Below are 26392 nucleotides of genomic sequence, written 5' to 3'. Positions count from 1 at the left end.
AAAGTATTATGTCCACACAGCCCCCCCATATACTATGGTGCCTCCACTGGCCCCCACAGACAGTATGATGCTCACAGCCCCTTACACAGTATGATGATCCCACAGCTCTACACACAGTATGATGTCCCAACAACCCTCCCACACACAGCTCCCCACAACAGCTCATACTATATATCTGCATCACCCCCCATATAGTATGATCCCCCACATATAGTATGGTGCCTCCACAGCCCCCCACAGGCATTATGATGGCCACAGCCCCTGACAGTATGATGTTCCCACAGCCCACAGCTCTACACATAGTATGATGTCCCAACAGCCCTCCCACACACAGTATGATGCCCCCACAGCTCCATCACACATTATGATACTCACAAACAATATGATGACTCACAGCTTCCCCTACACAGTATAATGTTAAAATAAAAAAAATATTACTAACCTCATCCTGTTCCCAATCCGCTGATCTGGTCTCTGCAGTATCCGGACTGAGGCTCCATGCAGCAGGTGGAATATTATTATTTATTTTTAGAGCACCATTGATTCCATGGTGCTGTATATGAGAATGGGTTACATACAAGATACAAATCTAAAATATGATGAACAAACTAACAATGACAGACTGATACAGATAGGAGAGGGCCCTGGTCTTGCGGGCTTACAGTCTATAAGATAATGGGTGAAGGGAATATAGTGATGTCATCATGCCTGCTGCACTGAGACTCAGACGCACAGGCAGAATGGTGGAGGAAAGAGTGAAAAGCTCCCTGTTCCACAATTGTATTTGCACCCTGAAGATCCAGATACTGTTGAACTCCAGAAGCTGGAAGGGGAGGTGTGTGGAGCTATTGGGGATAGGGTTGCATCTCATAGGCCCCATATCGGCCTTGTAGTCTACCACCACTAGTAGTACACCACTGTAAATGGTATTCCGAAAAGAAGTTTTCAGTTATCAACTTGGCTATCTTTGGCATAGAGAATGATTGGAGTGGTAGTGCGCATGCTTAATCACTGCTCCATTCACACAGGGGATTAATGATTGGTGGGGGTCTCAGTATTTAGATCTCTACCGGTCAAGTTGCCACCTATCCTTTGGAGTGGGGATAATTTCTTCTTTCTAAAGATTTTCGGCCAGGATTTTCCAAGTGGAAATTCAATGCATTACAGTTGGCAAAGTGGATTAGATTTGCTCAATACAAAAAAAAATAGTTCGGAAATTACGGGTTTAAAATATGCAGCATGTCAATTTATATCTCTTTCAATGAACAATGTAAAACCAGCCATGAATCTGCACCAAAATCCACAACAAAGTCCACATGCAACACATATGGATGCAATGTGGATTTGCTCCAGATTTCAGCCAAATTCATATCAGATTTTTCCTGTTGCAATAAAGCCCCGTGTGGACGTACCCTAAAAGACAGAGAACCCCTTTAAGGCATAACAAAAATGCGGAAGAAAAGTCCATGTTTATCCGATTTAGATGTTCCCATTTTGTGAGTTACTGGAGAAAATCTCTTGGGTCTATCATGTGTGGAATTCACATGTCATAAACGTAGGCAGAAAACAGATATATTTTTAGCTAATTCATCAGTGAAATAAAAGGGAGGATTTTTGCAACACCATGTAAATACATAGATAATGACTGCGGTATTATCAGTAAGTGAGTGTGACTGATATCGTGACTCATTAACAGTCAATTTGGGGTTTTGCTCCTTTGATTCACTGTTGGAAAACTCCTACAGCAAGGGGCTTTATGTTGTAAAATCCAACATACAGTAAAATCCATACAGACATCTCTGGAGAGGGGACATATCATCCTCACATTGAACATATGGGATGCTGAAGTGAGAAAGAGCTGATACTTCAACCTCCATTGAAGTAGGACCTCCTGGAGTGAACAGGTAATTTCAGTAGGGGATCTGCTGACAACCAGCCACCAAGTCTAGGATTCATATACTCAGAGACAGAAATGTACAGGGGCAACCTCTGTTCAAAGGAATTATCTCAGACACTCTGGAGCCAGTGGTCAGCGATCAATATTGGGGTTTGCATCTATCCGATATTTATGACATATATATTTTCGGTGTCGTAGAGAATGGGCAAACATAACGCATTCACTAACATCACCATAATGCCGGCTGAACACCTCCAACTTAACATTGAGCAGATGGATGATGCCATCCATGCCATGTATCATCTCTTTTGAAAGGTACATTTGTGATAGGAAACATGACAACAATATCTCCAGCCTGGGACCTACATGGGCGAAGATATCCTGAAAGTTGGAGATCTCATAATCTTTTAAAGACCTAGCACATCCAAGGACCAGCCCCCGTATGAGCTCACTAAGGGGATATATGTGGGCATAACCTTGATCTAATAAAAATCAAAATTTGGGTTTTTGTTATTTGTCAGCTCTGGAAGACACAGTACTCTGTGGTTGCTCTAAGGAGATGTGTTAAGGAGTGCTTCCATCTGCTGAACTCTGAGCCATTTCCGTGACACAGGTTTAGTACTTTTTCTTTTATTATAACCTTTTATTGTATGTAATTGTATTTACCGTATTGCTCTGTTCCCATTTTGTAACATCTTTGTATATTTTTTTATAAACACTGTCTACTTTTCTGGATTACATATATAAAATGTTATAGCTCTGTTCCTTTTGCTCTGTAAACCGCACCCCTGAAGCCATACGCTACCTATCGGGTGTCCAATCGGCCTGTATAAACGATTGGTGGTGGCAGCTAGTTTTTTGTGGGTTATTGGGAAGCCTGGCCGTGACCATACCAGAGTGTATATATATATATATATATATATATATATATATATATTCAGTGCATTGGAATCAGATTTGTTTATACCATACGTTCACTGTGAGCTCCCTTATATCCGGCCTAGTAGTGAAAGCAGCCGCAGCCTCGTCCATCAATCGTCAGCCAATTGCCTAATTGTCTTGATGATTGGAGGCAGCAGGATAAGGGTTTCTTGTTGTTTCAGGAATGAAGAATGTAACACAAAGCTGCACATAAATATTATTTCTCTTTTTCTGGTCATAAAATGCCAGCGGAGAGCAGTTATTGGAGGACCAGTCTATTTTGAGTAGGCTCCCGCTATCTAACAATAACCTGGTATTAAACTAGAACAGACGGGACAAAGAAATGAAAAATTACAGAAGAATAATATGATTATTGGACACTGGCGAAAGATTGAGTTCACGGCATTTAGATGATTCCAGAACTGCACCCATTAAAACCTGTCAGGTATCACAATGTCCAATCTATATATATATCATCATCTACCTGTATATTAAAATAAAGATGTTTAAATCTTGCAATTTTTACTCATCACAAGTAGGATAGAAATAACAGATATCACCTCTGTAAAGGAAACTTGTCAGCCTTCTATATGGGTATATAGGTCATAGGAAGCTGAATAAAATGATACCTTGACATCTGCAATCTGATTTCTTATTCCAGAGAAATCCATGTTTTTCTTAATATGTAAATGAGCTGTTAAGATCTATGGGCCGGACATAGATCTCCCTGATAATCTGCCTCCAGAACCCATATAGATGACTTAGGAGGGTTGATCCTACTAACAGTTTCCCTTTAGATAACACAGAAACCACTATTCACTGTATGTGATGGTCACAGCTTACCTTCTCCCCCTACTTTCACAAAAACCTTTGCCAGGGAGGTGGACATGGACAGAAGGGGGCCCCTGTGCAAGAACAGTACTTGGACTCTTTACAGTCCAATAGCTCATCATTATGCACAATTCTACCTGCCTTGGAGATGCTAGTGGCCCCCTTACCTATTGGGCCCCTGTGCAGCTGCAGAGGTTGCACCAATGGTATGTCCACCTCTGACCTTTGCCCAGAATAACGAATGACTACAGTAGTAGGATAGAGGATACTGAGTCTTTTACTACCTATGTCAATGTGTCTTCTGTAAAGGATAAGTCATAGGGACTTTGCAGTGCAGTACAATTGTAGTTCTAATGATGACTCATGCAGAAAAAAAAAAGAAGCTTCCTGTTTCTACATAGAGCTTTGAAGGATTCAATGAGTCTGTTTTTAATCACGTGACGTCATAGACCTAATGGGAAAAAGAATAATTAGCTGGGTAGAAAGGCAAAATGAGCAATTGTAATATGATGACTGCAATATATTAAGAGGATAAAAACATTGATGGAAGTGCTGCTATAACAATCCATTTATCTGTAGGTGTTACAGAGTTAATGCACGCTGATGACTTCTATAAAAGTGAATAAAATTTGTAGATGAACATTTTCTTTTAATGGATCAGAACTGTATAGAGGGGCCATAATTATGGACAAGGAAGACTTGTTTTGCAGCCAATCATCCAGCTGGTGAGCAGTGCAGGAGTAAGATGGAAGTCATGCAATCCAGATGCAAGTGGGAAAGTTTATAGTAAAAACAGCCCTGGAATGCTCTTCCTATGTCACTGGTTAGGTCTCAGTGGGGTTACCTCTGCTCCAACAAAAACAGCAATAACTCTATATTTAACAATTCCCAATGGGATCCAGACGCTGCATTATTTATTGTCCCAGGCATATTTGGAAAGGGATCTGAATTTGTCATTAAAGAAATCTGAAAATCTCAGGGTACCATCAGAATGTCCAGAGTAAAGGAACGAGCCCGACAGCTGCCTAAATGTCAAGTTTATTTTCATGTTCTGCTATTGTCTCATAGTCCTTTGTAATCTCACATCTCTTTAAATATAACACATTACTCTCCCTCCTGGGTGCCAGGGACGGGGGCTATCGGTGCTCAGTAACACTTCAGCACTCATTGAGAAATCACAGATCATCTTCACATTGAGTTATGTTCTCAGGCTGCCGCTGGGGGTGGATATATAGGACGAGATTCCCATCAATTGCATAAACCTGTAGTTTTCCATAAGTTATAATGTAAAATGCACTGAAGATTAATAAGTGCGGACCTCAGTAATTATGAGGTTTAGAAAGACAAGCAAGGCAGTTGACATCCTTGTGAACAAATATGAAAAGATTACTTTTTCCATCTATGAACGTCAATAGAATGGTATTTAATGGAGAAATGCAAGATTCTACATCTACAAAAATGAAATCTACAAAATGGGAGGAATAGAACTAAGCAACAGCATGTGTGAAAAGGACTTGGGTATACTAATAGATCACAGACTGAACATGAGTCAACAGTGTGATGCAGCAGCAAAAAAGCCAGACACAATTCTGGGATGTATTAAGAGAAGCATACAGTCTAGATCCGGTGAAGTAATTTTCCCCCTCTACTCCTCCTTGGTCAGACCTCATCTGGAATACTGTGTCCAGTTCTGGGCACCACATTTTAAAAAAGACATAAAAAAATTGGAGCAAGTTCAGAGAAGAGCTACCAGGATGGTGAGCGGACTGCAAACTATCTCCTACGAGGAACGGTTAAAGTATCTGGGAATGTTTAGCTTGCAAAAGAGAAGATTAAGAGGAGACTTAATAGCTGTCTACAAATATCTGAAGGGCTGTCACATTGTAGAGGGATCATCATTATTCTCATTTGCACATGAAAACACGAGAAGCAATGGAATGAAACTAAAAGGGAGAAGATACAGATTAGATATTAGAAAAAACTTTTTGACAGTGCGAGTGATCAATGAGTGGAGCAGGCTGCCACGAGAGGTGGTGAGTTCTCCTTCAATGGAAGTCTTCACACAGAGGCTGGACAGACATCTGTCTGAGATGATTTAGTGAATCCTGCATTGAGCAGGGGGTTGGACACTATGACCCTGGAGGTCCCTTCCAACTCTACCATTCTATGTTTCTATGGGATACATCTGGTATTGCAAGAGAGAATAGGGCAGAGTTTGAACAATCCCTTTGATAAAATCGAACATTGAAACATTTTTGGGTTCTGATTGTGTCTACTGAATAAGATAAGACAATTAAAAAAAATGTATCCATCATCATTATTGATATTTTTCTACCTGTGACGTGTGAATGTAGTAAGTATTTTATACTGACGGGATATCATTTACTGAGGTGTAGAAAAACAATCAAAATATCAAATAAATGATCCAGCAAATATGACAAACTGTGAAAACGCCAGCATGCATATAACTCTCCTTAAGGGGGCTGTTCAGGCTTGGGGTTCAGGTCTGTGACTTGTGAATCCTCACAGCGTGCACAGTGCACACTGTTAGGATTTTCTGGTGCAGAGAGCTGGCGGGCGAGAGGCTGCAATTAAGTGATTTGCATACATGCAGTCACATGCCAACTAGATGTGTGCGACCTCGCACAATGAAGTGAGCAAAGCCGGACATGTCTAGTCAGATTGTGGCTAAAGTATGCAAATCGTATACTTGCAGACACATGATTGACCGCTCCCAACGCTGGCGCTGGAGAATCCTCACTGTGTATGCTGTGAGGATTTACAAGTCTGCAGCCGCATAGAATGACTGCAGACTTGAGCCCTAAGCCTGGACAACCCCTTTAAATACAAAGTACACTTTTTCACAAAATATTTGTTTTTGTTCATTCACTTGCTAAATACAAAGTTAATCAACTTTCTAAACAGTCTTCATTAAAAATTTGTAAGATTTTGTTCCTGCTGAGTGTCTGTTATTCCTTTATCTACCTGAATTATCTGCAAAAATGTTACAATTCTGGTTCTGATAGCTCTCTCTGCTCCCCTTCTTTCAGTGTTAGAGATAACAGCATGGAGGGGAAGGGAACTGTACACAGATCTTCAAGAGAGAGGAGAGGAAGCATTTACAGTCTCAGAGAGACCATAAGAAGCAGGCTGTAGAAAAGGAGAAAATCACACGAAGAGGAAATAAGTGTAGAATAAAAGCTGGGCTGTTATATTAGCTGCTGAAAACCTCAGCACCTTGATTAAACAGAGAACTAATAAAAAATAGAAAATATTTGTTACCTATTTTGGTGATTTCTTTTATTTCATAACATTGCGCTAAGTTTCTTTTTGAAATCTTCATTTGTTCATTCATTTTCAGACCCCTTGAGATGCAATTTTACAGCCTAAATCCAAGTTTCAGATTTTTCTCTTATGGGAGCGTCTCTCCCTGTAGTACAGGCTGGATGTGAGCTCTGTGTTTATTCTAATGTGAATGGGGCCTTTAAACTGATCACTAACGCTAATTGTCATATAAGCCCTATTCTCCCAGAATAGTACGTTTTACATAACAGGCAACCAATGGTGATATCCTATAAATGTATCTTGTCGATGTTCATTGAACTGTTAATTTAACTGATGATATATAACTTAACATTATATATAACTTTATATACTGTTAATATAACTGATGATAACTACTTCTCTTAGTAGCAGTCACGGTGTTAATGGGACACTCATTATTTTCCCTTGTTCTATATCGAGATCGTCTGAGTCACTTACAGGATTAGCCGGGATAACAGGCTACAACGTGTCCCGTATCACTAATCGGGTGCAGTATCACTCCATGTGTTTTCCCAGACCAGCACTTATATAAGTCACTAGAGATACTGTATGTGCTGTAATACAAAACTGCTTTACCCAAGGTGATATATATATATATATATATATATATATATATATATACAGTACAGACCAAAAGTTTGGACACACCTTCTCATTTAAAGATTTTTCTGTATTTCCATGACTATGAAAATTGTACATTCACACTGAAGGCATCAAAACTATGAATTAACACATGTGGAATTATATACTTAACAAAAAAGTGTGAAACAACTGAAAATATGTCTTATATTCTAGGTTCTTCAAAGTAGCCACCTTTTGCTTTGATGACTGCTTTGCACACTCTTGGCATTCTCTTGATGAGCTTCAAGAGGTAGTCACCGGAAATGGTCTTCCAACAATCTTGAAGGAGTTCCCAGAGATGCTTAGCAATTGTTGGCCCTTTTGCCTTCACTCTGCGGTCCAGCTCACCCCAAACCATCTCGATTGGGTTCAGGTCTGGTGACTGTGGAGGCCAGGTCATCTGGCGTAGCACCCCATCACTCCCCTTCTTGGTCAAATAGCCCTTACACAGCCTTGAGGTGTGTTTGGGGTCATTGTCCTGTTGAAAAATAAATGATGATCCAACTAAACGCAAACCGGATGGAATAGCATGCCACTGCAAGATGCTGTGGTAGCCATGCTGGTTCAGTATGCCTTCAATTTTGAATAAATCCCCAACAGTGTCACCAGCAAAGCACCCCCACACCATCACACCTCCTCCTCCATGCTTCACGGTGGGAACCAGGCATGTAGAGTCCATCCATTCACTTTTTCTTCGTTGCACAAAGACACGGTGGTTGGAACCAAAGATCTCAAATTTGGACTCATCAGACCAAAGCACAGATTTCCACTGGTCTAATGTCCATTCCTTGTGTTATTTAGCCCAAACAAGTCTCTTCTGCTTGTTGCCTGTCCTTATCAGTGGTTTCCTAGCAGCTATTTTACCATGAAGGCCTGCTGCACAAAGTCTCCTCTTAACAGTTGTTGAAGAGATGTGCCTGCTGCTAGAACTCTATGTGGCATTGACCTTGTATATAATCTGAGCTGCTGCTAACCTGCAATTTCTGAGGCTGATAAACTTATCCTCAGAAGCAGAGGTGACTCTTGGTCTTCCTTTCCTGGGGCGGTCCTCATGTGAGACAGTTTCTTTGTAGCGCTTGATGGTTTTTGCAACTGCACTTGGGGACACTTTCAAAGTTTTCCCAATTTTTCGGACTGACTGACTTTCATTTCTTAAAGTAATGATGGTCACTCGTTTTTCTTTACTTAGCTGTTTTTTTCTTGCCATAATACAAATTCTATCAGTCTATTCAGTAGGACTATCAGCTGTGTATCCACCTGACTTCTGCACAACACAACTGATGGTCCCAACCCCATTTATAAGGCAAGAAATCCCACTTCTTAAACCTGACAGGGCACACCTGTGAAGTGAAAACCATTTCCAGTGACTACCTCTTGAAGCTCATCAAGAGAATGCCAAGAGTGTGCAAAGCAGTCATCAAAGCAAAAGGTGGCTACTTTGAAGAACCTAGAATATAAGACATATTTTCAGTTTTTTCACACTTTTATGTTAAGTATATAATTCCACATGTGTTAATTCATAGTTTTGATGCCTTCAGTGTGAATGTACAATTTTCATAGTCATGAAAATACAGAAAAATCATTAAATGAGGTGTGTCCAAACTTTTGGTCTGTACCGTATATATATTTGTATATTTCACTGTGTTACAGCTGATCAGCCTTCTTTTTGCATCCTTTTTACCTTGACAATTAAGGGAATGCGGGTTGCAATTACTTTATTGATTATCAGATGATGAATTAAGGGATTTAAAGACCTACTGTTTAAATCAGGTTATTGTGTTACATGTATTTATAAAAAATTGCATTTTTTTTCATGTTTGTTATGATCTTTATTAAAAAAACAAAATTGCCTATTTTCACACTGGCCACTGGGGCAATTGTAGACTCATACTTTTGGTCCTTTCAGGAAGAGTTTTCTGCAGTCTCCCTATCATCAGATGCAGGATTATAATGACAGGAAATATCTCTATATACAGTAGATAACACAGGATCCACCAATCATAATAGTCAATTGTGGACCCTGCTCATCCACCATTCACAATGACCTTTGCACATGCTCATTAGATGCTTCAATACAATAGATAGGTCTGTGGTCTGACCATTGTGGCTAATGTATATGTTCATTTCCTGCAACGACAGGAAGTTACGGTCTAAAAAACCCCAGTGGTCAGTGTGAAAATTGCAAGATTACTAATTTTTTTTTTCAATAAAAACCATGATATGGAAAAAAAACATTACCAAATATTAAAAAAAATACATTGAACACAAAAACCTAATTTAAAAATAGGTCATTTTCTAACTATACATTCCCTTTCAAATAAGGGCCACCATCAGGAATTTTTGAGGCCCCATACAGCAAAAAATTGAAGCACCCCTCCCACACCGACACAATATACATAACTTTTTTTCTATCTTGACCCCGGCACTATTTCTTTAGACCCTCTGGGATATTGGCCAAATCTAAATCTAGACGCTAAAATGAATTCAGATTCCATTTCCAGACTGTTAAATAATTTCAGATCTTAGACCCCAAAATAAATTCAGATCCCATTACAGTTAAATTAACCAACACTCCAGACCAGACAGCAAAATTATACAAGACCCTAAAGCAGAACCCCAAATTAATTCAGAATAGATCCTATAATTATCCCAGTTCCAGGACATATGTGTTGCCTCCTTAATATGTAGTAATGTCCCTCATCCTGTACCAATGTCGCCATCAAGGCCCTTCCAGGTATATATGTCCCCCATCCTGGTATATACTGTATATCCCCATCCTGAGCCCATCATCTATCCTGGTATATATGTCCCCCATGCTGGGACACTTCTTGGCATATATGTCCCCTATCTTGGGCCCACTCTGACAAATATGTCCCCCATTGTGGTATATATGTCCCCCATTGTGGTATATATGTCCCCCATTCTGGTATATATGCCCCCCATCCTGATATATAATATATGTCCCCCTCCTGGGCCCATCCTGGTATATATGTCTCCCATCCTGGTATATATGTCCCCCATCCTGGGCCCATCCTGGTATATATGTCCCCCATCCTAGTATATATGTCCCCCATCCTGGGCCCATCCTGGCATATACAGTATGTCCCCCATCCTGCTATATACATCCCCCATCCTAGTATATATGTCCCCCATCCTGGTATATATGCCCCCCATCCTAGTATATATATCCCCCATCCTGGGCCCATCCTGGCATAAATGTCCCCCATCCTAGTATATATGTCCCCCATCCTGGGCCCATCCTGGCATATTTGTCCCCCATCCTGGTATATATCCCTCATACTGGTATATATGTCACCCACCCTGGTATATATGTCCCCCATCCTAGTATATATGTCCCCCATCCTGGGCCCATCCTGGCATATACAGTATGTCCCCCATCCTGCTATATACATCCCCCATCCTAGTATATATGTCCCCCATCCTGGTATATATGCCCCCCATCCTAGTATATATATCCCCCATCCTGGGCCCATCCTGGCATAAATGTCCCCCATCCTAGTATATATGTCCCCCATCCTGGGCCCATCCTGGCATATTTGTCCCCCATCCTGGTATATATCCCTCATACTGGTATATATGTCACCCACCCTGGTATATATCCCCCATCCTGGTATATGTGCCCCCCATCCTAGTATATATGTCCCCCATCCTGGGCCCATCCTGGCATATATGTCCTCCATTCTAGTATATAAGTCCTTCATCCTGGGCCTATCCTGGCATACTTGTCCCCCATCCTGGTATATATCCCTCATCCTGGTATATATGTTCCCCACCATGGTATATATCCCCCATCCTGGTATATATGCCCCCATTCTGCCGCTGTTCTTTATTGCACAAAAAAAGTAATCAGATTCTACTCACCTTCCCCCTTTCCCACACAGTTCGGCGTCCTCTTTTGTACCTGGTGCAGGAGCCAGCAGCTGACTTCGTGCAAGCAACGGGCAACTCATGACATCACTGCCATGCGCAGCCAGTGACTTGCATGCTGATGTCAGCTGCTGGCCTCTGATTGGTCGGCATCTCATATTGCAGCGCAGGGACCTGGCGGGTCTCTGCACTGCAATGCATTTCAGCTGAATGGGTGTCCTCAGACTCACATCCATCTGATATATGTCGTTGGGTCTTCCTCCTGAACGGTCTATGGCTCTTTTGGAGGTTTCATCTAAATTCCGTTTTTGGAGAACCAAACGGAACCCCTGGGCATTATGCATAAACGCTATGTGAGCACGGCTGTAGATAACATTGTTTTCTTTCTATATAAATTATATTTACTAGAAATTGTATAATTTTCCTAAATGTTTGCTACTTAAAGAGTAATTCTCATTTTATTTTAGTTTTTTCGTAAATCAATAGTACTCAAGAAAGTAAGCATCTTTGTCATATATCTTTTTAGTGAAATCTGCTTCTTTCTCCTCCTGGACTGATCTTTCATTCTCACAATTCTCAATTCACGAATAAAATGTGTCTTCATTGAATATAGATTTTCCCATTATTGAGATAGGAGATGACAGTTGGTGCATATAGGATTCTATGGAGAACAGTATACATCGTTCAGTCAAACTTGCAGCAGAATGTCTGTGTCTGTCTCTAGCTCATCCCCATCTCTTTTCCATAGAATTTCAAAAGTACCAACTGTCATCTCCTATCTCAGTAATGGAGAAATCTGTCTTCACTGAATACAAATTTTATCCGAAAATTGAAAGAAAGATAAATCCTGGGGGAGAAAGAAGCCAATCCCCCTGATAAGATATATTACAAAGTTTCTTATTTTTATGTTTATTAATGATTTATGAAATAAAAATAAAAATGACTCTTTAATGCGTAAACCTAAAATATTTAACCAGTTCAATGTTCCTGTTGTTGATTTTATATTTTTACCATATAAATGGTTTGAGAAATGAAAACTAATGTGCTCTGATTTTCTGCGAATGATCAAAGTGCAGGAGACATGAAAGGGAACTGTAAATAGTAACATCAAGTCCATTGTAATCTCCCCCCGGGGGCGATGAGAAGATATAAGCCGCGTAGATGAGAGAGTCAGTGTGTTGGCTCCATTTGCACGTGGTACCACTCGTACACGCAGGGTCTACACAGACTTTCCTGGTTTACATGTAATGTTTGATCAGTTGAGGTGGATGATTAGTTATAATTTGTTTTTTAAATGTATCTGTCTCATTAAATCTTTTCTAATGATAGTCCATGATAAAATTATTTGAGGACAGCATCTCCTAGAATATTATGGATTTTACCCGCAGCCTTATGGTCTCCATGCACAATGGTTGGCTGCCGGCTGATGGTTCGGCCGGCAGCTGTCTCTCCTGACAACTCCATACATAGGAGTGCTTGCTCTGTTGAGTGCGCCTGTGTTCCTTATGAGAGAGCCGTTGTCAGACTCCTCTGGGGGTGGCCTATCTTAAGAACAAAAGGATTGGTAGTCCAAAATTGGACATGCTTATCTCCCCCGATATCATCTGTCAGTGGATACTCAGGAGACCCCTTTCAGACCCCTTTAACCTCTTTCAGACCTTGCATAGGAACACTCAGCTCGGCCAAATTTCCTGTTTTCTATGTGCCAGGCTCCTCGGGGGAGGGCTTATCTCGTGGAGAGAACAAAAGGAACATTCAGATGGCAGCATCCTTCTCTCCCCTGACACTGTCTGTTGGAGTACAGTTAGGAGGCCCCCATACCCATCCCACTGATTTTGACTTTAATGTGTTTGGAGACCTTCACACCATTCACCAGTAATCAGTTCTCTGGAGAAGACATTAGACTGGCTTCAACTAGTCATAATATATGTCTGTATTAAAGGGAACCTGTCACATTGCCCATGCTGTTTGACCTACCAGCAGAATATTATACAGCAGGAGACGTTGAGGAGGTTGATCTACAGTGAAAACATTCAGAACAACTTTTTATATTTTATCCATTCTTAGGAGTCCAGTGGGCGGTCCTAATCAGTGATTGGAGCAGAATGTCTGGGACTGTCTCTAGCTCCTCCCCCTCTCTTTTCCATATAATTTCATGTCCGTGTATGCACACTGTACCAACTGAACTCCTAAGACCAGAATAAGCAGGGATGTCATTCAATAAGATACTGAAGTTATATTGAGTCATGGCCACATATAGTTGCTAGATTATTTATTAACTACAATGTCGTTTGTTGTGAGAAAACCACACAGTCCATTTTAAATGCTGTTATAGTGTCAGCCATTACTACCTCTTGTGGTCGGCATTCCACAGTCTGACTTCTCTGACTGTAAAGAACCCTTTCCTATTTAGTTGCCAGAATCACCTTTCTTCCACCCGTAATGAGTGCCTCCTGGTCCTTAGTATGGTCTTTGGAAGGAATAAATCATGTGCTAGTCCTTTATACTGACCACACATATAAATGAGATCTCCTCCTTTTTCTACGCTAAACAAGCCCAACCTCTCATCATATGAGAGGCCTTCCATCCCTTGTAGTAATCTAGTTGCCGCCTTTGAACTGACTCTAACTTCTGAATATCCTTTTTAAAATGTGGAACCCAAAACTGGATTTCCAAATGTGGCCTCACCAGTGATTTATAAAGGGGTAACAGTACCTTGGGATCGCGGGATTTTATTTCTCACTTTATACATCCTAAAACCTTGTTTGCTTTTGCAGCTGCTGCCTGACATTGAGTATTGCTGCTCAGCTTACTTGTAACCAGAATAACCAAGTCCTTCTCCTGTTCTGTAGTCCCCAGTATACTCCCATTTAATGTGTATGCAGCAACAGGATTACTCCATCCTAGGTGCATTATTCTACATTTATCTACATTAAACCTTATCTGCCAAGTGTTTGCCCATTCAGTCATCTTACCCAGATCGTTCTGCAATATCATAATGTCAAGATCAGATTTTAATATCCTACATAGTTTGGTGTCGTCAGCAAAAACTGACACTTTACTCTCAATCCCATCCCCCAGGTCATTAATAAAGAGGTTAAAAAGAATCGGTCCTAGCACAGATCCCTGCGGTCCCCACTGCTGACTATGTCCCATTTAAACAGAACTGGGCAAAGTGCTGCCCGTGGGCCACATCCGGCCCTCTGGCTGTTCCAGTCTGGCCCGCGGACCGAGACAGTCGAAGGTATGAAACAGTGGCCCACGAACTGCAGCGTGCCCGCCCGCTCGCTGTCACCGCTATCTCCATCCGGACCACTCTGAGTCGCTGCCGTCATTTCATCGCATCTGCGCACCAGAGACAGTCAGGAGCAGAGGCACAGTGCTGTGGGAACAGGAGCCAGGTGAATATATGGTGTGTTTTTTTTCTTGTGTATGGGATGTTTGGTTGGTCATGGGGAGACTATGAGGGTCTGTGTCTGGACATGGGGACGCCATGGGCTGTCATGCTGGACATAGGGAGGCTGTAGGGGTTTGTTGCTGGACATGGGGAGGCTGTGGGGGGTCTGTGGCTGGACATGAGGAGGCTGTGGGGGGTCTGTGGCTGGACATGGGGAGGCTGTGGGTGTCTGTGGCTGGACATGGGGACACCATGGGCTGTCATGCTGGACATGGGGAGTCTGTAGGAATCTGTGGCTGGACATGGTGAGGCTGTGGGGGTCTGTGGCTGGACATTGGGAGGCTGTGGGAGTCTGTGGCTGGACATCGGGAGGCTGTGGGAGTCTGTGGCTGGACATGGGGAGATTGTGGGGGTCTGTGGCTGGATATGGGAAGGGGCTCACAACAGTCACGGTCTCTCATGTTGCCCCTCGGAAAAATTAATTTCCCACCGCTGCATTTAGAGAACGTACCATTTATGACGACTCTTTGTTCCTATCATTCAGCCAATTCCTTACCCACCTCCCCTGGCTACAGCTTGTATTAAATTTTTTTATTCTTTACTCACCCTCCCTTGGTTCAGCACTGAGTCTCCACCACTGCACACAGTGTCTGCTCCTGTCTGCAGAACTGATGTCACATTGATAGCGCTGCAGCCAATAACTGAGTTTAGCAGCTCTGCCTGACTTGATGGCACGAACCACTGAGCTCACTGATTGGCTGCAGCGCTATCAATGTGACATCAGTGCTGCAGTCAATAACATACATCAGGAGCATCAGCAGAAACTCAGCTCTGGACCCGGGGATGGTGAATAAAACACAGTTTGTTTCTTTAAAAAAACTGCAGACGGGGAACAGGGCTTTTCAGAAACCCCTCCCTTAAAAAAGAATACATTCTGGGACTCCCATTATCCCATTGTCCTTGAGAACATTAGTCCCATAACCCTGATTGATTGGACAGTGGTCATCCATTAACTATGTGACTGATGGGATAGACTTTGCATGGAGTAATAATGCGCATGTGTGACCACTGACCAGCGGCCTCATATATTTATCACCAATCCTATGAAAAAGTGATAAATATTTGTTGAGGTCCATTTCTGTTAAAAACACATAAAGCACTAATATCAAGGATTGTATATGACCCGATAAATGGTAATGCAGCTAAACTATGGAGCAAACACAATAATTTCTTGTAATTGGCTGGTAAGGAATTAAACATCATATAAAATACAATATAAAACCTGCCACAATAGAAAGTGTTAGTAACTTAGAGGAAGTCTCTTACCTCTGCACCTTACGCACCGCGGAGGGAGTGATGGGCTGACGGCTTGGACCCTTGGATACCAGTCCTGTAATGGAGATATCCAAAGAGAGCGAGGATTTAGTGGGAGAAACTGGACACCGCCGTTATACATCAGTCACATTGTATTGGGCGAGTGAGATCCCCACATCAATATAAGGAAAGGTACTATTTGAGAAAACACAGATTAATGCCGCAGAGCCTGACATCCCAAAATAACCGGTGAGGGGCAGCTGGGCTCTAGGGCTGAGCCATACTGCACCTAAAACCTTCTGCTTCGTTTCTTATGCATTTGTATTATTAGTTATTCTCACAATTATTAACTAGTTTCCCCCGTCCTGGCCAGGTACATTTTGGGGTTTTATCTTGCTTGCGCTTTTAATGGCTCTAAAAAAAAATTCCTCTTCAGATACTCAACTAGTTTTTACCTCTTCTTCTTTGCAGAATATGAGTCTTAATTTGTATTATACACTGCTCAAAAAAATAAAGGGAACACTGAAATAACACATCCTAGATCTGAATGAATGAAATATTCTCATTGAATACTTTGTTCCGTACAAAGATGAATGGGCTTACAACAAAATCACACAAAAATCATCAATGGAAATCAAATTTATTAACCAATGGAGGCCTGGATTTGGAGTCACCCCCAAAATTAAAGTGGAAAAACACATGACCGTGTATGGCCAGTACGGCTTTCTTACCGTATTTTCCTTGTTCCACCTTCTCCAACGCTATACCTTTCCCCTCCATGAATAAAAAACACTTCAACACTGGATTCTTTGGATAAATTTGGCCACAGCGGCCATTTTTTTAACAAACAAACATTAACATATTAACAATAATAATACCAGATAAATTAAGAGGGGAGGGTTCTTGGAGCTAATAAGTCTGGCTTTTATAACACGAAAGAAATCCAACTGCCATCTTACCCTCAGCCGTGCACCACCAGCTCGAGGGCACCGTACTTCCACAATACATGAAAGATTAATCACCTAAGAGCTCCCAGGGTAAAAACCCCGTCCAGAGCCCAGACCAAAAATTGCCAGACCACCCCCAATGTAACTTCAAATTACCCAAAATTCTCGCAAATTCCTTGTAACAACAAATCCGTACCAACTCCAAGAACACCACCCCCCGCCAACCATGCACAGCCCTGACACCTCAGGCTCGTGAGTGCCCCAACCCCAACAATGCCCTTTCAATCCCATCCTGTATTGCCAAAGCCCAGAGATCAATTCCGATGGCATTCAAATGAACACCGTCCGCCATCCAAAAATTCCCCGTTCCGGACTCTAAATCTAAATGTCTAAGGCTACGTGCCCACGTAGCGTTTTTGTAGCGTTTTTACGGCCGCGAAAACGCTTGTAAAACAGTCTGCCATGCAAAGCAATGTGAATTCGGATGTGCTGTGCACATGATGCGCTAATTTGCGCACTGAATTCGCATTGCTTTGCAAAACGCAGCATGACCATTTATACCGGTTGCATGGATTTATATTGTGTGATCAACTTGTCAAGCACTTTCCAAGTGATGCTCAAAATCGCTTGGAAAAGTGCTTGAAAAAACGCATGCGAAAACGCTTCTCTCTGGCAGAAAAAATGCATGTAAATCTGCATGCGTTTTTTTCTGGCAGAGAGAGGCAAAAACACTCTGCATCAAATCTGCTACGTGGGCACATAGCCTAATGCTTATACCTCCATTCCTGGATACAAAGGCCCCTATGGCCCTATTCAACTTCACCCTCGCTCTATTGATCCCTTTTAACGATCTCGCCGCCCTCCACTTCTGTCTAGGCACGATGTCTGACCACACCGTCAGCAACCCTGGAAAAGTTGTCTATAATCTCAAAAAATCAAACCGAATGTCGCAAATTAATTCCCTAACGGGCCTTGTTCCCAAATCGTTCCCACCTATGTGAACCACCAAGATATCAGGTGATCTATCCAACCGTGTCGCTTTGTGGAATTCGGACAAAAACCGGCTCCACACCATCCCCCTAAAACCCAGCCAGCGGACAACAATCTGCTTCCTACCAAAACCCAGTTGCCTACCGTCCGGCCTTACGTCGGCATGCAGTGCACCCCAATGTACGAACGAATGTCCAAAAATCCAGGCTGACAATGGACCAGCACCTAAAATGATTAACGAAAAACATATTAACCAACTTGACAAACCACTTTTTCCATTGCCTTATCATAATTAATACCTCACATACGTAAGATAGCGGTCAGAATTCCACCTGCCGATGCGCCTTGTCACCTCAGCACCCAAACCACACCTTTCTGCCTCTGACACTGCGCCAATCCTAAATGAATGTGAGCCATATAATTAAGGGCTAAGCCCCAACTTGAGAATCCCTTTTTTAAGTGTAACGACCGGAATGCCGGTCGAATGTGTATGAGGAGTACGGCGCTGCTATGAATGATCCGACCTTGTATAGTGGCAAATAACTTTCTTTATACAATTCTACAAAATATGGGCCACAACAGCCACTAACACAAATTACAAGTTATGCAGCCCGAGAGAGCCCAAGTGCCAATCTCGCGGGAATGAGCCAAACTACCCCTGGGTTATGCTGCTCCCACCCTTATTCAGTACAGGGCCTACCCAGGATGTTACCGCGGACGTGGCACGTGGTCCTCCCAGGAATATAACCTTACACCCCCCTCCCACACTAATACAATGGGATCTGGGTACCCTTGTTTTCCCCTTAGAGAACACTCATATATATTTAACCAACGCGTTACCTATACAGTGTACAGTTTCTCTTCTTATAAGAGCAAAGAGAAATCTCTCAGACTTAATACATATACAAACAGTTAACAAATTTAAACCTTTAATTAGACCCTGATCTCCGGCCACAGGGTTTGAACAGCTTCTCCTTCTCACCAAGCTCTTCAGCACATTCAGGTGTAAGCAGGAATTAGAATCAATCTCAGTCTCAAAGTGTAGTTCACAACAGGGCTCCTTTGTAGTATCCAGGTGCACAGAGTCTTAGTGTACCAGATCCTTCACAATCTCTGGATCAAGCCTGATCAGTCCATCAGCAGTGATCTACACCAGGCAGTTCTCAGCACTACTGGAATCACTAACTAGCTTTCCCTAACTGACTACACAGTTGGTGACCGGTCACATATCTCAGTTACTCACAAGTCACAGCTTCTTCTTGGACACACCGTCTGGTTGCAGTCTGTACAAGCTCTCCAACGTCACTCAGCATTCAGACGCATGTCGCCTTCTCATAGGACTTCCTGGATCTCTCTTTCCCGGGCTTTTTTACAAATCCCTGGGCTTTTTCTTTACTTGTTTCTTGCTGACCCCTAATGGCCAGACTAAGTCATTGCAGGAGAAATTTACACTGTCATAAATATGAGCTCATTACTAGAAAGACATGTCAACATGTTACATAAGTACTGCAGTAAACTGAAAATGGGACAAAAACGTTCAGTCTTAATGGCATAGAAGCGGGCCAGCTCTACCCGACCATACTTGCCAATATTCTTCCAAACATCTCCTTGGGCACATCATTGCTGCGTCCACCTTGCCCAACACCACACGCCTTCCTTTTCCAGCTTGATCCGTCTTAGAGTGTCTTAGCCAAAAATCAATGCCCCCAACCCAATATCCAACATCTTCGGCCAGCAGTCCCCCCGTCCTGCCTTTACTTGGAGCCACCAATTCCCAAACTCGCATTGCGCCAAAGAAAGCCAACGAAAAAGCCAGCCTAAACAATGCCAACTCAAAACTGGAACTACAAATCGTCCTTAGTACTGCACCCAAACCCTCTAACGTCGTAAACGACACTGGTCTCCATTTGTCCGGCATGTGTCTGCCCCTTTTGAAACCCTTTAATGCCTGCCTGACTAAAAAGGATTTTGTAGTGTCCCCTACTCCCTGCAATTTAAAACCGAACGCCAGCCCAGCCATGAACTTACTAACCCTTGACCCGGACCACCCAATCTCTGACGCCTTACCAATCAGAAACAAAACCGCCAAACTTCTATCCTCGTCACTTACAATTGGCCCCCATTCAGCCACCCAAGTTTGCCATACTCGCCATGATGCATCGTAAGCAGACCAGGTATTACTCGCTATAGATTCCCGAATTAGCTTTCCTGCTCCTCCGTAATCAGTTGCCACAAGTGTAAAGGGCATTCTTCTCCCACGTCCTCCGCTTCTGGCGCCAGAGCCCAGAAACGGTCCCACTGAAAGCGAGACAATGCATCCGCTATAGAATTCTGAACACCCGGAACATGTACAGCCGAAATCCAAGCATTCAATTCAAGACACCTGAGCATGAGTTCCCTGAGCAGCTGAATGACCGGAGGGGATGAGGCTGACAAACTGTTAATAACCGCCACCACTGCCATATTGTCGCAATGAAAGCGTACCCTCCTATTCAAGAAAAATTCCCCCCAAATAGAAACCACCACCACTATTGGGAACAACTCCAACAAGGTCAAGTTTTTTGTGTAACCCAACTGTTTCCACGATGTTGGCCACGCTCCAACACACCACCGCCCCTTACAGTACGCTCCGAAACCTGCCCCGCCGGCTGCATCCGTATAGATTTCGCAATCAAAACTGTCCACGAAATCCTGCTGAATTAACGACCTCCCATTATAATTCTCCAAAAAACGTTTCCACACTTCCAAGTCATCTCTGTGGTCCCTGTTCAACCGAATGAAATGGTGCGGTGCCCTAACACCTGCAGTCGCCGGGGACAACCTGCGACAAAAAATTCTGCCCATAGGCATAATTCTGCAAGTGCAATTCAACCTCCCCAACAGGGCCTGCAACTCCTTCAACGTTACCTTACGCAAGCTCCCCACCCTGTCCACCTTCTGCCTCAGCATGAGCAATTTATCCTCCGGTAAACGACATTCCATCTTTTCTGAATCAATCAGAATACCTAAGAAACCCAACACAGTACAAGGCCCTTCTGTTTTCTGTTCAGCCAGCGGAACGCCAAAACGCTTAGCCACTTAAAACATAGATGCTAACAAGTTCCCACAAACTAACGATTCTGGAGGACCTATAAACAAAAAATCATCCAAATAATGAATGACCAACTGTACACCTGCAACGTCCCGTACCGCCCATTCCAAGAAAGTGCTAAAAGTTTCAAACAACGAACAAGAAATTGCATAACCCATGGGCAAACATCTATCTAAGTAGTACTCCTCACACCAAAAACACCCGAACAACGGAATGCTATCCGGGTGCACCGGAAGCAATCTGAATGCCGACTCAATGTCGGTCTTAGCCAACAACGACCCAGGCCCGTACCTGCGCACCCATTTTACTGCCGCATCAAATTATGTATACACCACCGAACCTAGATCCTGATCAATACCATCATTTACCGAAAGCCCTTTTGGATATGACAAGTGCTGGATCAGGCGAAATTTATTCGGTTCCTTCTTTGGCACAACTCCCAAAGGAGAAATAATCACACCCTCACCCGGCAAACGCTGAAAAGGACCAGCCATACGACCCAACTCCACCTCTTTAGACAACTTTGCACTGACCACGTCCGGATGCAACTGGGCCGACCTCAAATTCTTAAGTGAAAAGGGAACTTTATGTACGGGTGGAGGAATCGTAAAACCTTCTAAAAAACCGTGACTAATAACATCCGCTTTTTCCCGATCTAGATATCTACTTAGAAAGGGGGCCATCCTGGGAAGTTTCACTGGAGTCTCCCCCTTGACCGGGACCCACTGAAGGCTTCCCTTTTCCTTTCTTGAAACATCTAGAGGTGCCATGGAAACTACCATTAGAATGGGAACACACATGTTTGAACTTACAGCTGTTCCCGTACTTGCATTGGCCGTCGTTAAACAGCCAACACGTTCCCGATTTTTCTTTTCCACCCTGCGCCACCGTGTTAACCCCCCCTATCTAAGTTGAACTTTTCCAAGGGGAGGAGGGAGAAAATTTCAACATACTCATCCCGTCATATTTTTTCCCTTACCTCTTTTTTTAAATGTGCTCCCAAAGGACCCTCGAAACACACGTACACTCCACCCCTTGCCCTGTCATCCAGCTTTACCGTATCTCCTTTTTCTTTCTCGGTTTGCACCGATACCGAAACCCCGGGGAACACCTCCCCGCTACCAATTACTGATCTGACCGCTTCAGGCCCAGCCCGCTGCGCTGCCACCTGCCCAGCCAACCAAGCTCTCACGGGCGGCCCCCCGTCTCATCTGCTACCCCGCCGTCTAACCTCAGCAAGAATTGCGACATAGTGCGTAAAATATCACTAAGCTCCGGTACCTGTGCCCCACTCGGCCCACCCACATTCCTCACGTCGTACCCCACCAATTGACTATTCGCTACCCCTTGTGATACAGCCCCTGCGGGCAAAAAACCAGACATATAATCATACTCACATAGCTGCGCAGGTGCTGTGTCCCCGCCAGCCGACAATCCTGAGTCCTGCCGATTCCTTGAGTTGTCGGTTCCTTGTTCCAAATTCGATCCTTCCGATTGGCGGCCATGCTCCAGGCCCGCGCCCCTGGCCTCCTCATCACCGGCGGGGACCCGAGCGCCTGCCGCAGCCGCTGGGGCTCTCATGCCTGGAGTTCGCCTCCCGCTTGTCCTCACTCTGCTCCGCTTAGTAGGCCTGTGACCCCGATCGCCCCCAGACCCGGCCCGGCCGGCCCGGCCCGTGCTGGATGGGATGTGACTGCCAGGCAGCTCCACTCTGCCGCCTGCCGCAGACTGAAGAGCTGGGCCTGCCAGTGCTGCTTCTCCCTGCTGCTGCCTGCCCTCCGATCGCCGCCGTATGGTGAGTCTCCCCCTCCGTCTGGCAGGTACCCCGACAGGAGCATCGCCAGGGATACCTGCCATTCCAGATGTCCGTCCCACCTGCTCCACCGCTGAGCGTCTCCGATCTCCAATTTTTTGCCGTGTGCACGCAGATCTGCCTAATGCAGGGATGCCCCAGCAAGGCGCTGCCCTGACTTCCGGTCTGGGCTGCGCCTCTGATGCCGGCCGCACTTCCTGTTCGGCCTGCACTTCCTGTGCGGCCTGCACTTCCTGTGCAGCCTGCACCTCGGCGCCAGTCCCCGATCTACGCCATCCAGGGCCCGCAGGCCGGCTGTACGGATTCCTGCCGGTGCGAGTCAGGGCCATTTGGATGTTTTTGGCTGTCATTAAGATTTAAAAGGAGAAAACACAGTAGTTTGACAATAAATGGCTTTACCCAACCAAAAACCATCAGTGGAGAAAAAGGTTTTTTGTTATCATTCATATTCTCTGAAACAAGGCCAAGAAAGCAAAAATTCTGCCGGGGTATGTAAACTTTTTAGTTCCCCCAATACCAGCAACAACAATAAAAATAAATAAAAAAGAATAAAATAAAATAAATAATAATAATTATATATATATAAATATATACATATTTTTTATCCTGTTTTATTTATTTTGTTGTTGTTGCTGATATTGGGGGAAAATGTAAAATGTGAAATGTAAAAAAATGTAGTAAATGTAAAAAAAAAATTCAATCATATAGATATACTTATACAGTTATATGAAAAAGTTTGGGCACCCCTATTAATCTTAAGCTTAATGTTTTATAAAAATTGGTGTTTTTGCAACAGCTATTTCAGTTTGATATATGTAATAACTGTTGGACACCGTAATGTTTCTGCCTTGAAATGAGGTTTATTGTACTAACAGAAAATGTGCAATCTGCATTCAAACAAAATTTGACCGGTGCATAAGTATGGGCACCTCACCAGAAAAGTGACATTAATATTTAGTAGATCCTCCTTTTGCAAAAATAACAGCCTCTAGTCGCTTCCTGTAGCTTTTAATGAGTTCCTGGATCCTGGATGAAGGTATTTTTGACCATTCCTCTTTACAAAACAATTCCAGTTCAGTTAAGTTTGATGGTCGCCGAGCATGGACAGCCCTCTTCAAATGATCCCACAGATGTTCAATGATATTCAGGTCTGGGGACTGGGATGACCATTCCAGAACATTGTAATTGTTCCTCTGCATGAATGCCTGAGTAGATTTGGAGCGGTGTTTTGGATCATTGTCTTGCTGAAAGATCCATCCCCTGCGTAACTTCAACTTTATCACTGATTCTTGAACATTATTGTCAAGAATCTGCTGATACTGAGTGAAATTCATGCGTCCCTCAACTTTAACAAGATTGCCGGTGCCGGCATTGGCCACACAGCCCCAAAGCATGATGGAACCTCCACCAAATTTTACTGTGGGTAGCAAGTGTTTTTCTTGGAATGCTATGTTTTTTTGCCGCCATGCATAACGCCTTTTTGTATGACCAAACAACTCAATCTTGGTTTCATCAGTCCAAAGGACCTTCTTCCAAAAAGAAATTGGCTTCTCCAAATGTGCTTTTGCATACCTCAGCCGACTGTTTGTGGTGTGCTTGCAGAAATGGCTTCTTTCGCATCACTCTCCCATACAGCTTCTCCTTGTGCAAAGTGCGTTGTATAGTTGACCGATGCACAGTGACACCATCTGCAGCAAGTTGATGCTGCAGCTCTCTGGAGGTGGCCTGAGGATTGTCCTTGACTGATCTCACCATTCTTCTTCTCTGCCTTTCTGATGTTTTTCTTGGCCTGCCACTTCTGGCCTTAACAAGAACTGTCCCTGTGTTCTTCCATTTCCTTACTATGTTCCTCACAGTGGAAACTGACAGGTTAAATCTCTGAGACAGCTTTTTGTATCCTTCCCCTGAACAACTATGTTGAATAATCTTTGTTTTCAGATCATTTGACAGTTGTTTTGAGGAGCCCATGATGCCACTCTTCAGAGGAGATTCAAACAGGAGAACAACTTGCAAGTGGCCACTTTAAGTAGCTTTTCTCATGATTGCAAACACCTGGCTATGAAGTTCAAAGCTCAATAAGGTTACAAAACCAATAAAAGTGCTTTAGTAAGTCAGTAAAAAGTAGGTAGGAGTATTTAAACCAAGAAAATGATAAGGGTGCCCATACTTATGCACCTGTCAAATTTTGTTTGAATGCAGATTGCACATTTTCTGTTAGTATAATAAATCTCATTTCAAGGTAGAAACATTACTGTGTCCAACAGTTATTACATATATCAAACTGAAATAGCTGTTTCAAAAACACCAATTTTTATAAAACATTAAGCTTAAGATTAATAGGGGTGCCCAAACTTTTTCATATAACTGTATATACTTATATATTATTCCTTTTTATTATTTTTTTTCTTTGCTGATTTGGGGGGAAAATGTAAAATGTATATGTGTCACCCTGGCCTGGATGCCACAAGTATAATAAAGCTGTGTCTGAGAGCAAGGGGGAGGTTCTCTAGTCAGGGGAACATTAGCATGCAATACCTCCTGTCTCAGGCCAGTAGGGGGAGCTGGCTGCCCCTATAAAAGCTGGAACTGGGGGCAGGGTTAGAGAGAACTGGACGACCTGTCTCAGGACTGAGAAGTGTCCAGAGCAGAGAGGGACAGTCGTATTGCACCCTAAGAGGACGTGTGGCAGTAGGAGAGCCACAAGCCAGAGACAAGAGGCGAAGTGAGCCTGTCTTGGCAGATAAAGGACTTAATTTACCAGACTTTGGTGTCTGAGGCTGTGAGGATTCCACATCCTACAGCAGATAACCAGTCCGCAGGGGACTGTATATTCCTTGGCCTAAGAAGCCTGGAGGCTCTGCCACAACAGAAGGGACCAGCAAAGCCGTACCAGGCTGGGAGCAGAAAGGAACCCACGTCGCAGGCCATACAGGCGAGAATACACGGAGAGCTCGGAAACGTGGGCTGTTACCCTATAAGGAGGAGATAGCCAGAAGGAGGGCAGAAAGCACAGTAAGCTTAAACCCTCACCCTGACCAAGGCCAATTTCCCCATTGCTCTCAGACATCCAGGTCCCCTCCTAGCCAGGACCCTGGACTGCAACCTGTTGTCTGTGTGCTCCTTGCTCCTCCAGCACTATCAGCACTGGGACTCTCACCACCATCACTCCCACCATCCACTACACTGCCCTGGGGCTGCACTCTTCCCGTGGGGAGTCACGCAACCGGGTTGCCACTACTACCCCCATCGTTCCCCTATTGCCCGGATCCGAGTGGCCCACGGCCCAGGGGGCGAGTCAGCTTTGGCGTAGTCGGCAGGATTGAGACCAACCCGCCACAAACGTGTATTGCATGCCTGA

The 26392-nt window shown here is 43.6% G+C and overlaps 1 protein-coding gene across 2 annotated transcripts in view; it reads right to left on the bottom strand.

The window, feature by feature from the left end:
• The window catches only part of TNNT1 (troponin T1, slow skeletal type), a 169601-nt gene extending 153233 nt beyond the window's left edge, over positions 1-16368 (bottom strand). The window contains exon 1 of one of the 2 annotated variants that reach the window (XM_073657779.1): positions 16206-16368. The gene's annotated coding sequence lies outside the window, so the exon portion shown is untranslated. Of the gene's footprint in view, positions 1-15485; positions 15590-16205 lie in introns of those variants that run through there. The other variant, XM_073657780.1, reaches the window with a different exon arrangement.
• Positions 16369-26392: the final 10024 nt, after the last annotated feature.

Source organism: Phyllobates terribilis, unplaced genomic scaffold (genome assembly GCF_046119375.1).
Source record: "Phyllobates terribilis strain yellow unplaced genomic scaffold, ASM4611937v1 Scaffold_12__6_contigs__length_324123572, whole genome shotgun sequence".
NCBI classification, from domain to species: domain Eukaryota; kingdom Metazoa; phylum Chordata; class Amphibia; order Anura; family Dendrobatidae; genus Phyllobates; species Phyllobates terribilis.
Note: the sequence above shows the minus strand (reverse complement) of the source record. Positions and strands in the feature narration are given on the sequence as shown.